The sequence below is a fragment of the Cavia porcellus genome, unplaced genomic scaffold (assembly GCF_034190915.1).
Source record: "Cavia porcellus strain 051 isolate PalLab524CR breed Dunkin Hartley unplaced genomic scaffold, mCavPor4.1 scaffold_2, whole genome shotgun sequence".
Classification (NCBI taxonomy): domain Eukaryota; kingdom Metazoa; phylum Chordata; class Mammalia; order Rodentia; family Caviidae; genus Cavia; species Cavia porcellus.
This window is the reverse complement of record NW_026947485.1, coordinates 86,137,589-86,153,903: the sequence shown is the minus strand read 5'-3', so window position 1 is coordinate 86,153,903 and position 16,315 is coordinate 86,137,589. Positions and strand designations below refer to the sequence as shown.

At 42.7% G+C, this 16,315-nt stretch overlaps 1 protein-coding gene across 5 annotated transcripts in view; it reads right to left on the bottom strand.

The window, feature by feature from the left end:
* Positions 1-16,315, bottom strand: part of Vti1a (vesicle transport through interaction with t-SNAREs 1A) — a 370,470-nt gene that overhangs the window by 42,584 nt on the left and 311,571 nt on the right. Inside the window, exon 9 of one of the 5 annotated variants that reach the window (XM_063244702.1) lies at positions 692-16,315. This exon is cut by the window's right edge and continues 20,667 nt beyond it. The exons of the other annotated variants lie outside the window; for them this stretch is intronic. The gene's annotated coding sequence lies outside the window, so the exon portion shown is untranslated. Of the gene's footprint in view, positions 1-691 lie in introns of those variants that run through there. 5 annotated transcript variants of the gene reach the window in all.

Below are 16,315 nucleotides of genomic sequence, written 5' to 3'. Positions count from 1 at the left end.
GAAGGCCCTGGAAACGCTAAGTTATATCTGCCCCTCAAGGAGAAAGGGCATGCACTTCCATGCGGGAAAAAGAAGCCAAAGGGCCTTTATAGGGGCCACCCTCATCCAAGTGTCATCGCAACATCCTTTGCCTGCCTGTCCTCTGAGTCGGTGCACAGTTTCAACATTCTGCTCTCAGCGCAGCTGTGAGTCTCAGCATGCAACTGGCAATAGCCGGTGACGTGGCCCTGGGTACATGGGGTCAAACAAACCTCAGGGCAGAGTGAGGGAAAATGATTTGGCTTCAGTCAAGGATACAGTGATGAGCAAAATCTGACAGGTCCCTGTCATCAGACCTTTGAAAAACAACCAAATGCACAGAGTGTGCTATTTCAAACATGGCAATGCTGTAAAAGAAGCAGAGATGAATCCGCCAGTCTAGGAGGACTCTGGAAGCACAAGGGCCCATCATCCAGAGTGGGCTTCATGTCGCGCAGCTGGAGGGCTTCACTCTGTAGGTGAGGACTGAGCCTGGCCAGGGCTCGAGAGGGCTTCCCAAAGCGGTGTGACATTAGGACTGAGATCTGAAACATGCACTGGGGAGGGGTGGCTGGAAATGGGGAAGGGTTTTGAGGCAGGTGCCACAGCATACGTGGTGGCTTTCAGGTGGAGCTCACCCATGAGATGGAGTAGGATGGGAGGGAATGAGCTGCAGAGGAAGTGGAGATCAGCTTGTGCTGCACAGTGGACCAACGTAAGGGTTTTGTTTTCTATTTATTAGCCATATACCTTTGAGAAAATCAGTACCTTCACTGATACTTAGTCTCCTAATCCATAAAATGGGAACAACAATATATACTAGACAGGGTTAACATGAGGATTGCATGAGATTATCCATATCATACTATTCATCTGTTACTTCGGATGTGAGAGAAACTTGGGAAGCACTGGCTATTTTTGGAAAACCTCAACTGGAAATGTTTTCTACAAGGTGAAGGAAAAAAAAGGATGTAATTTTAACTTTTGTTTTCAAAGGTTTAAATGTCTGATTCTGAAATAATGTGCACAACTTGAGCAAACTACAAAAGAAATTGCTAATTTCTTTTTCTACCAAGATCGTGATGGTGCCTAAATCTTCAGTGATCAAAATCCTGTGCAAGTCCTTACTGTGAGTAAGTTTAGAAACAAGCACTTAACATGGGCAATTCAGAGAGGAAAAAAATAATAAATAGAAAAGTAGTCTATGAGAAATCTAAAGAGGAGGGGAACTCTTAGCAAAACAGCACATGTGGTCATAGGGAGCACGAGAGCTTCTGTAAACCAGAAAGACTGAAAAACAATTCTTTGTCTCCATTCTCACTTGTTGATGGGAGTAATCATTCAGATGCCTATTTTCAGATTATTCTAATTCATGAAATGCTGGACACACACACACATAAAAAAAACACACAGTGATGAAAAACATACGCTGGCTGGAGTTGCTGAAGCCGATTGGATTGTTGAAGAAAATACTTACTGAGATGGTCACTGTTTAAAAATACTAGGTGAGCATGTGCTAGCAGACTCAAGGACATTCTCTGAATCTAAGTCCAGGTGATATGAAATGACTGAAAATAACTTTGGTCTCATGAGCGTTTATGACTTTGTAACAACTTTGTAAATCATAAGGAGAAAAGACAAGGACCATCTCTCTAATGCAGATACATTACAACAGATCTGTTTCATTTGTAGCAGTTAAATATATTACTGTTTACCTTTGCTTATCCTTATCTTCATGCTAGAATCTAATCCCTTTAAAAAGCTAAGCTCTGTGGTCATCTTTTACAAGCTCACACCCCACCTCCTTTGAGTTCTTAGCATCTAGTATATGCACAGATCTATTATTTTTGACTCTGTCCCCTTGTTTATTTTATCTGAGATGGTACTGATCCCTTGAAATGAAGAAAAATGCATACTATTGAAAATATTTTGTTGGAATTCTTGAGATGAGAAGGCCCTCCAAAAGGACTGCAAATGTGTACACTACTTCTCCTTCCTTTCATCTTGTCCCTTTTCAAGTTGGGATAAAGCAGCCACCCAAACAATAACAGCTTTATTGCAAATGTGAACGTATTGAACAAATCAACTTAGTTTATTATTATTATTCTTCCAGGAGAATGTGTCACTTGGTTCTCGAACTTCTGCAGATTTCTCTGCCAAAGTGTATCAATTCTTAGGTCATATGAAAATACTATGGACTGTTTGGTGTACAGAGTTGAAATAAACACCAGACAGGAATTCTTCATTCAGACACAAAATGTCCAATAAGAAGGCTCCCCGGGTCTTCTAGCAGCAGAAGGCATCCCATACTGTATACTAGTAGTGACTAAATGTGCAAAAAAATTTTTGGGGGGGGGAGACTGATACCTGGCAGAATTGTCATGCTTCTAAATCTTTCATTAAGGTGGCACAGACTGCAATAATTAAAAATAAACAATCTTTCAGAGTTTATCGTTTGCCATGGATTTGCCAACGATTCTTTCAGTGAAATAGAACAGAAAAAATTCTTAGTCTTATGCAGGATTATTCTTTTAAAAATAAAGTGATAGATTTGCATTCTGTCAAAACTGGGTCACCCAAATGTTTGTGGGTGTTTGTAGACAACTGGTTCACATGGCCGCATTTGAAAAGGGCTAGTACAGATGATAGTAAATGGGAAGAACCCAAGCAACTGCTCAGAGACGGCTGCCTTGCCTAAAGCCACAGAGTGGTTCTTCAGTTCAACAACACAGAAATGGGGGCCTTGTACTAATTAGAAACATGGTGCTTACCCAGATAACTCGTAATTCCAAGCCGCACATCTGAAAGGACTGGCTTCTAGGGTAACTTGTGCTTGACAAGGCAACTGTGGGAGCTGCTATCATTAATACCTGTTTGCTTCTTCAGAAGTTAAATAACAACACAGGCAGAATCTAATTTAGCTGCAGTACTGCCTGGTAAAGGAGCCAGAGAACAAACGCCACAATGTCCAGAAAACAGGCCTGTGCAGGTTGGGTGGGAAGCCCGGTGCTCTCCTAATGCTGGCCCAGGAAGGCTTGTCCGCTCCCTGCAGGAGTTTGTCTCTGACTGGTAAAAGTCATGTATGGAATGGGAGAGTGATAATCAGCAAGGACCACTGGCAAAAGTATCTCTTCCATGCAGGGTTTACATTTAGGATAAACTGCTTCTGGAGAAATCTTGTTTTTTACGTTATGGCCCCAGAAACAGTCTTCTCCACAATATTCTGTGTCAAAGATTCAAAGGATAAACCTTCTGTGTAATAAAGGGCTGTCCTGGGGCTGTCACTACCCTCACTAAAGAGAAGGTATTTATTTGTTGGTGATCAATTTAGTACCCGCACTTTGGGTCACAGGTCCTGGAGCTTCCTGCGGAGAAGGTCATCCCCACCTCAGGGATTCAGACCCTCAGACAAGGGGTGTAGGAGGCTGGGGGCCTGTTAGCACTAGCCCCATCTGGGGGCCTATCTCGTCATTATCTGGTTCCCTATGGAAGGTTTCAGCCATGAGGCATAGTAAGGATTCTTCAAGAGGCAAAAGAATGACAGGCATTGACAAGGACTTTGATTTTGTTTTCTGTAATTAAGAACCCAATCATGACTTATAGCAAGTGTGAGTACTGAACTTTTACCAATTAGGAAACAGTGCTGTGAGAGGTGGAAGCAAGCCTTCTAAGCAAGCCTTCAAAAAATAGCTTGTGCTAGCCTGCACTGCCTTAGCATCTCAAGAGTTGGAAGTGAGAAAACGCATGCTACGGCTTTCTCCTGGTAATGAGAGCTCCTGTTCAGGGGGTTCATGTGGCCTGTGCTCTGGGTGTGTGGGGCTTTGGAGTGCACCAGCTAGCACCTTACGTGGTCAGATAGATGCATAGATGACAGCCAGCAGCTGTTAGACAATCTCTCTGCCCATAACCATCTTATGTTTGGGACACAGACCTACACAAACTGCCTAGTGCTAAGACCCACTGCCTGCACTCCCTTGCACCAGCCCTGCTCCTGAGCTCCAAGGTTGCAGCAGATGTTAAAAACTAAAGTTGCAACCTTTAAGCTGTAATGAAGGAGTTCACAGGGTTCATAATCCCAGTACCCCACCCCGATTCTCCAGCGATCCCGCTGAAAGCTTTCAAATAGTCCTCAGCACTAACACGGTGCAGCGTGTGTTGAACACACTGATCTGCCCATGATTACCCTCGGCTGCTGTAAAACAATCTCACTCCTCCAGTGAATGCAGGCTGCAGCAACAATGGTGTTATTGACTTGTTGCTCCGGTTCTATTTAGTTATTACCCTCGGGGCCACAATCAATAGACTTTGCACCAAGTCAGTCTAATAAATCCCAGGCTCTCACTGGAGGTTTGCCAGGAAGGCAAGAAAATCTATGGCAGGGAAACACTTACAGTGCGAAGACAGAGAAAGCTGTACTGACAGCCGTATAAATTAATTAACAAGGAACTGTTTATTCTTCTGAAAGATCAGATTGCACATTTGTCGACTATCACAAACTTATCTGGTGATATTTAAAAAACCCACACATTTGGACGCACACAAAAGAGAGAGACCCATGTTTGGTGGCGACTGTTTCTCTTTTTATCACAGTTTCAATTACTCCATGTATCAATTTGCCTTCTTTGCACTAGTTCTGACCAGTCTATTATTTTCAGCTTATTTGGGACGAAGGCAGTCTGTCTCAATAACTCGCTAGGCGTGAGGTTGAAATAGTCAAACCATAGAAATAAAAGGTTGATCATTAACATTGTTGGGCTGTGGGATTTTTCCCCCCCATGTTAGGAATTTGAATCCTAGGAATTTGAATGCAGCAGTGGAGGAAAAACTGCTTTAGGTGATAGAAACACTAAAGGGTGAGAGAAAGTTAATGCCAGATTATTTCACACTCCTGCAGAAGAAGTCTAGGCTGGGCCCTTACTTTATAAGCAAGCAGTGTATAGACTTGATGAGGGGCTAAGCACCCCACTCAAAGAGCTGGCATCTTGGGGGTGAGGCTATCTTCTTCCCCAAGCTAAAAACAGATATGAGTTGATGGGACTATTTGACTCACTTGCTATCATGCTACCTTCTAGAATTTTCATACAGAACTTTATGCTAACTCTATCCATGCCAGTACAGCATCTGGAACTTGACGGGACATGGTCTTTCTAGGTGCTAAAATGCTAGTGGGGGAGACAGTAGAAACAGTCTTAGTTGCAAGACTCAAGCTCAGTGTACTCAGCTGACTGGCCAGCATTTGGTAGGTGCCTCCTAGGTATAAGGCACTAAAACGGTCATTGACTGGTGATGACATAGGCACCATTGTTCCTGGGCATGGACAGCCTCATTTCACTGCCTGGGTCATAGCAGCCTCGCTGCATGCTGACACACTCCTGTGAACAGGAGGGACACTCTTCAGCTTGATTAGCTTTCAGGAAATAGGTGGGCTCCTGCATGTACATGGGTGAAACTTGGCTTATTGTGAGGTTGTTAACAGTGTTGTCTTGATAATTTATTGTCTCTTATAAATGTTTTCCAAGCAGTATGTTAACTGACTTGAGAGACTTTCGTCCATTGCAATTACATCCCAATGATGTATAGGCCTGCGTATTTCCTAGTAGTCAGGTCAAATACGTCTGCTTAATAGACGCATTAAAGAAACTAGTGGAATTTAAAATCGTCACCCCAAACTTATGTCTTAAGTTGGTTCACCTGAGGTAGTTAGTCTCCCAAGCACGACTTTGCCTTAGGCTCAGAGACTACCATAACCACAAGCCTCTAATTTTACTTCCCTTTCAATCCCATCTCATTTTAGGGAGGTCAAGATTCCCAAGGTGTGTGCCACTGTGCTTGGTCAGCTCTTTGTCTTTTGACAAACAACGCAGTTCTCTAAACAGAGGTCCCCAGTCCTCAGATACTGGTTTTGGCCTGGCAGGAACTGGGCTATATGGCAGCAGGTAAGCTGTGAGTAAGTGAGAGAAGACACACCTATATTTCAGGCCACTATCCCTCACATTACCACTTGGACTCCACTCCTATCAGATCACAAGCAGCATTCGGTTTTCATGGGACTCTGAACTACACTTGTGAAGTAGGTAGAGGAGGGATTAACATTGTGTGCTTCTTATGAGAATCTAATACCTGATTATCTGAGGTGGAGCTGAGAGAGTGACGTTAGCGACAGGGAGCAGCTGCAAATGCAGATTAACATCAGCAGTGGGTTTGACCCTCCAGAGACCATAATGCATCAATGGCTTTCAGACTTATATCAAAACTGTGTCAGTGAGTGGCAAGTGACAAGGTGCATCTGATGGTCTGCTTTACAGTGCAAGTGAGTTGGTTTACTTCAATTGTACAGCTGCAGCTGGTGGCAGGCTTTAAGTAATAATCTGACACTTATTTTAGTCTGTGTATAGACTATCCATTATTTTATTTACCACTTCCATTGGTGCCTACTTCCCATACTTGTCTCAGTGACAGTTTTGGTAAGTCTGCAGCTAATCCTAGCAAAAATGAGTAAAAAACAAACATCAGCAGAACTTTGCAAGTCTTTGAATGATTATATATCAGATAAACTAAGTTGATTATTTTTTTGCCAGTATATTCACAGAGGGCAGCTAACACGACTGAAGAGTTTTCTGGTTTCACTGCCCTGGTCAAAGAAGTCACTTCTGGACGTGAGTCCATTCAGTATCTCATCCCCCACAATGCTGACTAGATGAAAGATTGAACTTAAAAACATCTTGAAGTATGTAATTAAAATTACCAAGCATGTTTAATTACATGCCTTTAACTCAAGACTGTTCATTCAGCTCTGTGTAGTGAGATGGTTTTTAAAAGTTTCTGAGTTATAGGAGACATTCCAGAGATTTCTTTTACAAAAACAGTCATCTTGGCAGGACATTTCAGTAACACAGAATGGGTCATAAACCTTGCCTATTCATGTGACATATTCAACCTGCTCGATGAACTCAGTCTATTCTTGGAGGGGTGAATGACAACTGTATTGTAGTGAGCAGATAAAGTGGCTGCATTGAAGCCAGACTAGAATTATGTGGGTGATCAGCAAATACTGAGACTTTGGAAATGTTTCAAATAGCAAAGCTTTTGAAAGAGATTGAGTTGGGGACTCCTTTTGCCCAGCTGATGCATGATCCCCATCTCGACTTTCAGAAGAATGTGAATATTACTTCCTGACCACAAAAGACCCCTGAACTGGGAAGCAACGGATCTTTGACCCATTTGTGAATAAACCAGCTGAGCTTACTTTGTGCCAGAAGAGGACCAAATGCTTTAAACTGCAAATGACAGTGCACTTAAGAGTTTGTCTGAGACAGCTTCCAATCTCCGCACATTCTGAATTTAAAGTTAAGGCAAAATATCCTGAGATTGCCACAAAAGCACTGAAAATTCTGCCTCCATTCCTAACATTGTCTTTATGAAGCAGGGTTTTTCTTTGCAGTGAGAGCAACCAAAAGATTTTAGAGTAAACTGGACATAAGCAATGCATTGTAGGTATCACTGTCTCCCATTACTCCCATTACTAGTAGCAGAAAAACAAGCTCAGGGCTTCCACTGAGTCTGAATTATGGTGAACTGTGTACTTATTTCATTATATATTACAACATAATAATAATAGAAATAAAGTGCACAATAAATGAAATGTGCTTGAGGCATCCCAAGCCCCCCAGGGTCCCATGAGTGGAAAAATTTTTCCACAAAACTAGTTCCCAGGAAGGCTGGGGACCACTGCTCTATTACAACCTACTTTAGCCAAAAGACCAGGAGAGGGCAATAAAATAAAGAGACAAGTATAAATTAGGGTGATTAAATCACACCATATTGGTTATTATTTCATCTACTGCATGAGCACACTTTATGAGCTTTAGAATTATATTTTATGAGTTCACAACACATAGAAATAATTAATGTTTGAAGAGAGGGAGACACTTATGATTTCATTATTATATATTGTGTGCTTGTATCGAATTATACTGTTTCCATGAATATATACACGTACTATGTTTCAATAAAAGAGAAAAAGAAAAAAAAAAAAGATTACCCTCTGGCTAGTACACTAGAGCTTCTGAGAGCCAAACTGGCCATCCTATCACTGAAGAAAGCTGACCCTGCCAGTTCTGTTCTGTCTGACCAGTGGATTTCCAGGTGCATTGCAGTGAAGTGAATCTTAGCAGACCATACGGACCCCAGGCCTTCTCTTCCTTCAGAGATGTGGGATGCACAACCAGATGTTCACATGCAGAAGAAGCTGGACCCTTACCTCGCATTACATACAAACATTAACTTGAAAAGGATTCAAAGCCTAAATGAAAGATTCAAAACTACAAAAACTCTGAGAAGTAAAGAGGGATAAATGTTTGTAATTAGAATCTTGAGTTTTAGCAAGATTCTAATTATGATACCAAAGCACAATCAACTAAAGAAAATAAATTGAACCTCATCATCAAAATCAAAAACTATTTTTAGGCTCCAAGGCATGTTATCAACAAAAGGAGATGATAAACTATAGAACAGAAGAAAACATTTGCAAGTCATCTATCTGATAAGAGAATATATCTAGATTACACAAAGAATACATAAAACTTAATACAATGACAACCAAGTTAAATAGTGGGCAAAGGATGTAAGTAGACATTTCTCCAAAAATATACAAGTGACCAAGAAACAAGAAAACATGCTGTCACCACTAATCATCAGAGAAATGCAAGTCAAAGCAACAACAGGATATTACTTCTCATCTGCCAGCACAGCTAGAATTTTAAAAATCAGTCACAATTTGGAGAGATGAAAACAGTGGTGTGGGGAATATAAAACACCACAGTTGCTTTACAGAAGTCCAACAGTTCCGCAACGAGTAAAACAGAGTTAATATTTGAGGCTGAGGCAGAAGGGTTGCCAAAGCCAGCCTGAAACTACATTGTGAGATCCTGTCTTGAAAAAGAAAGAAAGAACGAAAAAATGAAAGAAAGAAAAACATTGCTTCAGAAGGAAGTCGTATCTATCCATTTTATTTCGAAAACAAATCAGTTAAAAATTGGAGGGTTTTTTTTTTCTCTGTTGCTGCTGACAGCTGGAACCTCGTCTTTAAATCTATTTATTTCTAAACAGTTCGTTGTTAGGAAGAAACCTACTAGGTAAATTTTAAGGAGGGGCTTCTATAAACATTTGGCAAAAGTAGGATGGTATGGTATTTATGGAATTATTTGTCTTTTAAAATAACATTTGGAATTAATTTGTCTTTTAGTCGTATTTTGTTTTCGTGTCTAGCAGCACTCACTGTTAGGACACACTCTGATACAGCTAAGGTGCCTGCCTCTGCCGTCAGCTTGCTGTGTGACCTTAGGGAAGTCACCTGCCCTCTCCAACAGCCAGCTCCCTCTTGAAATCCAGCGGCTGTTTATGGAGTAAGATTCTCAAATGTGTAAAATGCATGGATTGGATCAGATCGGAGGCTGCCAGCTGGCAGCTCATGGCCAGATTTCGCCTACAGATGTGTTGCTTTGCCATGCTCAGTTTCAGACTTTTTTAAAAAACTTGCCAACATTTACAAATGGAAAGATCGGTCATCTGCCTTCCCATGGCCGCAATGGGATGAATTCCAAACACCTCCCGATGGGGCACACACTCTCCAGTTTCTTCTTCACTGCCAGCCTCCCTTGCTCACCTGGCTCCCAGGGATCTGACTGGGCCTTTCCTGGGTTCCTACCCACTCTATGCTTTGCAGCACTGCAACAGAAGTGAAAGGGGAGGTGAGACATCCAGGTCTGGCCAGGTACCTTTTCAAATACTACGTAGGGCCACAGGAGGCACGGGTGGGTACCTATGCTATGCGGCCTCGAGCCTGACATCTGAGCAGAACCTAACAGGGGCATCTGAGGCTTTCAGCTGCCTTGCTGTTCTACCTGGCCCTAGACCTCAGCTTGCAGGTGGATGCAGCCTCCAGCTCTGACCCTCTGGACCATGGCGGGCAAGTCTGGCTCGCTAAGTACTTGAAGACTGCATTCCCTGCTCTCATCTGATGTTCCACATGGACTAACCTCATCAACTCAGTTTGCTTCTTATGGGAATGAGAGGCAAAGAGACCATGTAAATTAAACGAAAAGCCTTCCCTGACCCCACCAGGTGAGCATGGGCTCTTCCTGTGTACAAGAAGGGTCCTCTCTCCAGTTGTAATAGCTTTACGGTGAGGCCCCAGCTGGCCACACCCTGCATGCGTCCAGCTGAGGCCTGCTCTCTGCACGCTACAGTCAGCAGGGCTGCAGCTGATCCAGGGGCTCATCTTCCTTATGGATATAATTAATTGCAAATTTCAGCTTCCCTACTTCACGCAGAAATTATTTGGTGTGTGCATGTTAGTTTCCTTTTCTAGCCCTCTCCATTTTTTTTTTTTTAAAGAAATTAATAGTTGGCAGTGCTACAGGGCCAGCATTACTTCCTAATGTCATTTTTAAAAGCTTCTTATTCTGAAAGAAATTCAAACTTAACAGGAAAGTGGGAAAAAGAAGGATGTGAACTCCTGGCCTCATCCTTAGATTTACCGGTCATGCTTACTGTGCCTTATAACCTTGCCACTTTCTCCTTCCACATGCGTGCATTTGGGGCTGGGAACCACGTGAGAGTCACCCGCAGACATAGCGCCCTCCTGCATTACCAGAACAGATTCCCCAAGTCGGGAAATGTAGCGACGAGGTAATACTAACCAAACACACAGCCCTATTCTAATGCCACCAGTTGTTCTGATAATACTCTGCACTGCTTCCTCCCATCCGGTGTCTCAGGGTTCAGTCTAAGACTGCACTTAGTTTTCTACTTGTCATGTCCCTCTGATGTCTTTTAATCTGACATGTGAACTTTTTTTTTTCTTTCTCCTTTATGGTTTTTTGCAGTACTGGGGATTGAACTCATGGCCTTCACACTGAGCTATAGTCCCGGATCTTTTCGTTTTTAAAATTTTTGAAATAGGGTTCCACTAAGTTGCCAGTCAGGACTTGAACTTGGGACCCTCATCTCATCCTCTCAAAGTGCTAGGATTATAGACATGTGTCAACCAACTCAAATCTGTTTTTAAGGACACATTCTTCTGTGACATCAGAAACCCAGGACAGATACAGGTACACACATAGGAACAGAGAGAGGAAGACACGTCGAGAGAAAAACGCACTACTGAATGGGTGGACAGTCACAGGGAAACAACAGATGTCTCCCTGGGCTCCAGCAGTTGCTCCAGGAATTGCACCACACATCTGAAGTCGAGAAGGGAGGTTGGTGAAGACTCTTCTATTTCAGTCTCCTGCTCTCTTCCAGAGACAACTGCCATGTTCTGCGCCCTGGCCCTCAGCCTCTCCAGAAAAGCTTTGTGGAGCAGTAATTGCATTTCCAGGGTGGCAGAGCTGCTTTCCCCAGCCCTGTGCCTCCCACAACATCTAAATCATTCTATTATCCCATAACAGTGGATGCCCACACTCGTCAGGCAATTTGTTTTAATTATGTAAATCACTTCATCCTCTTTTCAAATATCTGCTGGGGAACTGTAAGCCACTGTAAGTTAAAATAGGATGTGGACAGGGCTGGGCATGGACAGAGAGGCTCATCCTGAAAGTTGGGGTGAAGGAGGAGACCGGGGTATGGAATCCTTAGCAAAGGGGTAGAATACAAGGAGGAAGGAAAGTGGGGTCCTGCTGCTGTGGCACGTGTCCCCACCCATGACAATAAGCATGGCATATACTTTATCTGAGACTGCAGGAGCGGGCAGGCCTCCGGCAGACACTCGTCTTCATTGTACCAGACAGGCTGCAGCTGCCGGATTTGCCTTCTCCTTTCCTTTTCTGGACTTGGTAACTGGAGAAGCACCAGTCACCCACGGGCCCTTGAGCCCTCTTCCCCACTCTGCCTGATGAAAAGGCTGGTCCCGGCAGGGCCAGGGTCCGGGGCATTCTGGGCTGTATCCCACCTCACCTGGCCTTGTATGGAGTTTGGAGAGTGTGACTGAAATAAATTGGTTAAGCCAGGTGTAATTGCACACTCTGGGAAGGTGAGGTGGGAGGATCTTGAGTTTGAGGCCAGCCTGAAACATAGCAAGACACTGTCATAAAAAAACAAAACAACAACAACAAAAAAATACACGCCCCTCACCAAAAAAATACACGCCCCTCACCAAAAAAATCCAAAGGAAAAAAAAGTTGGTTAAGTGACTTAAAATTCCAAGGATTTTTGAAATGAATACTTTGCCATGGTAATAAAGGAAACTGGAGAAACAGGAGGAAAGGAAGAAGGGAAGAAAATAAGGAAAGCAGAAAGATGAGGCTGGCAGGTGAGCTCGTTTAGTATCAAACTCTTAACCTTGGAAGGGTTTTCCTCCCTTGTTCTGATGGTCTCACTTTTAGTACCTGTGTTAGGTACCACTAGGGCTAACATATTTTGTATACATACTAGAACTATTTTTCTACTTGTGCTTTTAATCTGCAGATTTTGCTTTGTACTTGGTACTGAAAAAGCTCTTACTTAACTTTGTTTATTTTTTTTTAGTCCTGGGAATTGAACTCAGGACCTCATACTTGCTAGGCAGGTGCTGCATCCCTGAGCTAAATCCCTAGCACTTCTTACTTAACTTGAGGTACTAAGTCCATGATTAGGGTCTGCTGCCCCCAGGTACAGAGGAGACTTGGGATGGGGCTTGGTCAAGAGTGTGAGGACTGAGGTCAGACTTTGTAGAGTCAGGTCCGAGAATTCCCATCTGCTATTTGTATGACTGTGGGCCTTGTTCTAAGCTCTATAGTAAGAGATGAAAACAGAATGCACCCAGATGTGAGTGTATGAAATAACACAAAGAGCTTCGCATGTTCCCTGGCACATGGCTGAGCACTCAGTGAATATCAGCTACTGTCACTTTTATCTCGACACAGATAGAAAAGTCATGTGTAAGACACAGACAATAGAAGGAAGCCAGTACTTTCAAAGATGATAAAAAGCAGATAGAAATCATTTCCTTTTTAAAGACTAAAACTCTTATGACTAAGAAATTGACAGCTTTTAAACTTGCTTTGAAAGATATATAATATATACGGGCCAAAATTTAAAGAAAACACAACTAAGTGCAGTCTCGCTACATCTTTTTCACTATGCTAAGCTGGTGTAGATTTTCGTCCTTTTCCTTTTGCCTTCATGGATTCAGAGAAACTCAGCTTCCACCCCACCTGATTTATTACCACTAAGGCAGTTTCACAACTTCCAAGAACACTTCTGAATCCTGCTATCCTTATATTGTTTCCTTTGCCCCCTGGACCCCTTATCTAAGGAAAGGCTTAAGAAGAAGCATACTGAACAGGCATGTGACCAGCAGCTTGCTAAGACACACTGCCTCCTCTCTATGGCATCGGATGGGACACTTCAGGTCTACGGGCTACAGGAGCGGATGGGTGCTCTTTTTGTTACTTAGTACCTTTCACTGTGTACTAACTTTTCTCCCTTCTCATGGGAATCTTGTTCCTGATCTTCTGATTAATTTAAATGCAATGCTTTCCTCTCTGGGGGAGGTTCCTGGGAGCCGCAAGGTGAGATTCACATATACCAATGGCTGGCAGCAACAAAGCTTTCTAACAATTCAGTCTGAAATTATATCTAAATCTAAGATTATAGGGTCAGGAATTTGGCTCAGTGGTGCAGCACCTGCAAGCATGAGGTCCTGAGTTCAATTCCTGGTAAAAAAACAAAACAGAATAAAACAAATAAACAAAACTAAGTTTATAAACCAGCTTTTAATGTCATTTAGTTATTTAGTCATTTTAGGCTGAGGAGGAGAATCACTGCTAGTTATAGAACACCTTGGGCTACAAAGTAAATTCAAATCCAGCCTTAACTGCATAGCAAGACCCCGTTTCAAAAAAAAAAAAGTATAGCTATGTGTGTATACAACCAGAAAGAAATGTCTAGGTATATAGTCAGTTAAAGAACTATCATGTGAATATATAGATTATCTTTTTCTTCTCAATTTCTTACATTTTCCTATTTTTTAATCTATTGCTTTGTGTAATACAAAAAACTAAGAAAACATTTTATAGATTAAGTTTAGCTTAAGCAAAATGGTAAAGCACTTACGTACATATAAAGCCAACTAAAGAGAATTCTTATTATCTCTTGGATTATTCACTGTTTTGGATTAACCATGCCACAAATCTCTTCATTCCCACGATCAAGAACTGCCTGCAGCTATAGGCACTGACTGGGATTAAGGAGCTGGTTCCCCACTACGAGCATGTAAATCACACCCAGGAAGTGCTGGCCCAGAGCAGGAGAACACCCTAGCCCGAGCTAAGAATTCCAAAGGGTGCCCAGTGCTGCAGGGTGGGCATCAGTCTGAGTAACTTCCCAGGACTGTGGAGATACTCTCATCTCAGCCTTGTTGCAACAATTAAAACCTATCCTTCCACTTCTTTCGTTTTCTCTGCCTGCCCCATCTACACTCTAGGCATACTATTTTCCAGAAAGAGCACTGTCACATGAGTCAAGTGCATAGCCCTGGGAAGATGAGGTCACGTCTATAAGGGCTAATGTGCCAGCTTCTGATCAGTCCCTAGTCTATCACAGATTCTTGGGGATTCATGGCAGAAGGCAGGAAAAGGGTGAGGCTGAGGGTTCAAAGCTTTCAATGACCTTGTGGCATGTTTCAATAAAACACCTGAGAGCTATTTTGAGATGTGGGTGAAGTATAAAATAGGTACTAAACAAAGTGAGTTTTTATCAACATAGTCCAAAAAAAGCATGGAACACAGGACTATCAAGTGTCATCACTCAAAGCAGTAGCGTTCCAACAGCCACCAAGTCATTACATTCACTTCTGAGTGCTACAAAGCCAGGCAAGATACTCTGAGCAGGCAGAAAAAAGAACAGCTCACTCAACCTTACCCCTTCAGCACAGGTCAGGCATGTAAAATTATGCTTGGAGTGAGGCTTCTGACAAAGGCGAGTGGTAATTCTAAGTCTACCAAGAGGCCACATGCTCAGTAGTTCATTCTCTACTCACCAAAGTGGCGCTGCTAATGGGTTTCTGAGTCTGGTGCCAAGTGGCAGGGGCTGTTTGGGTACTGAGTTTTCAGTGTCTAATGGCAGGAATGGAGCTATGCAAAAACATCCTCTAGCTGTGATTCTTATTATTCCTCCTTTAAACCAGCCTTGCCCCAGATTTTTGGTTGGGCCCAGCTGGGCTGTTGAGATTTAAATGTCTCAGTCCCTTACACATGTGTGAGACACAGCCTTGACACCTAAAGGGAACTGCTATGCGGGCCAGGCACTTTAATCAGTTCTGGAGGCGCCTGGGAGGAAAATAAGCCACAATTTCAAGGGAAAATGTGCATTTTTAGGCAACTGTGATAGCTTCATAGTCGATGCCTCTTCCGGGGAGCTATTAATGAGAAACTGGAATACTGGAGCTAATGACTGCACATCCCTACATAATTACAATGACCCTCAGTCCTTTCAAAATGCCAAATTAGCTGATTAAAATGAGTCCTGTTGAAGTTCTAATATTCTAATTCAAATCTCCTGCCCAAATATGCTTGCAGAATCTAACTACATTTTCAAGATGAATTTGGCAAACTCAAAAAGCACTCAGTTCCTAATATAAGGCCAAAGTAATTTCAAATTCACTTTTAGAAGCCTTAACTATGGCTCCTACTCCAATTTGTAGAAACTTTCCTTTGTCTTCCTGTTTCTGGATTGCTTTCTGCTTTCCATTCAGGAAAAAAAAAATGTTCTCAGGCTGGTTTTGTCTAACTGCATTTCTGATTTCACTCTTTGGGTCCTTTGGGCCAAGCCTGTGTGCCCTGCGGTCGAAGAGTCACATCTGAACTCTGCCTCCAGCAACCCCGTAAGCCAGCTGCAGACAGGGTGCTGCGGCCCTTGGCCCCACAGGAAATGAGATGGGTAGTATCTTGCAGGACTGGTGGTTGGTGGTCACCCCTCCCAAGAAAGCACGTACCTACCAGCCCTGAAATCGTCTGGTCTATTTTATCTAAGAGAGACTTTAAATAAAACTAGAAATTAAAACTGCAACATGCCACTGCAACAGTTGTCAAAGAATATCCACTGCACTTCGGAGAGGAAGGTAAGAGAAAGTATAATACTGTCCAGGCCTGCAAGTCAGTTCACTCAGATCACAGAAACATCTACTGAGATATTCAGAAAACAAAGTAACATCAGTTTCTTATGGCAGAGAAATTTTTACACATGTATAGATGCACATGTTTAGATAGGTTTGTGGGTTTCTCCCTCTGTCTCTGTCTCTCTACCAAGCTAAAGCACC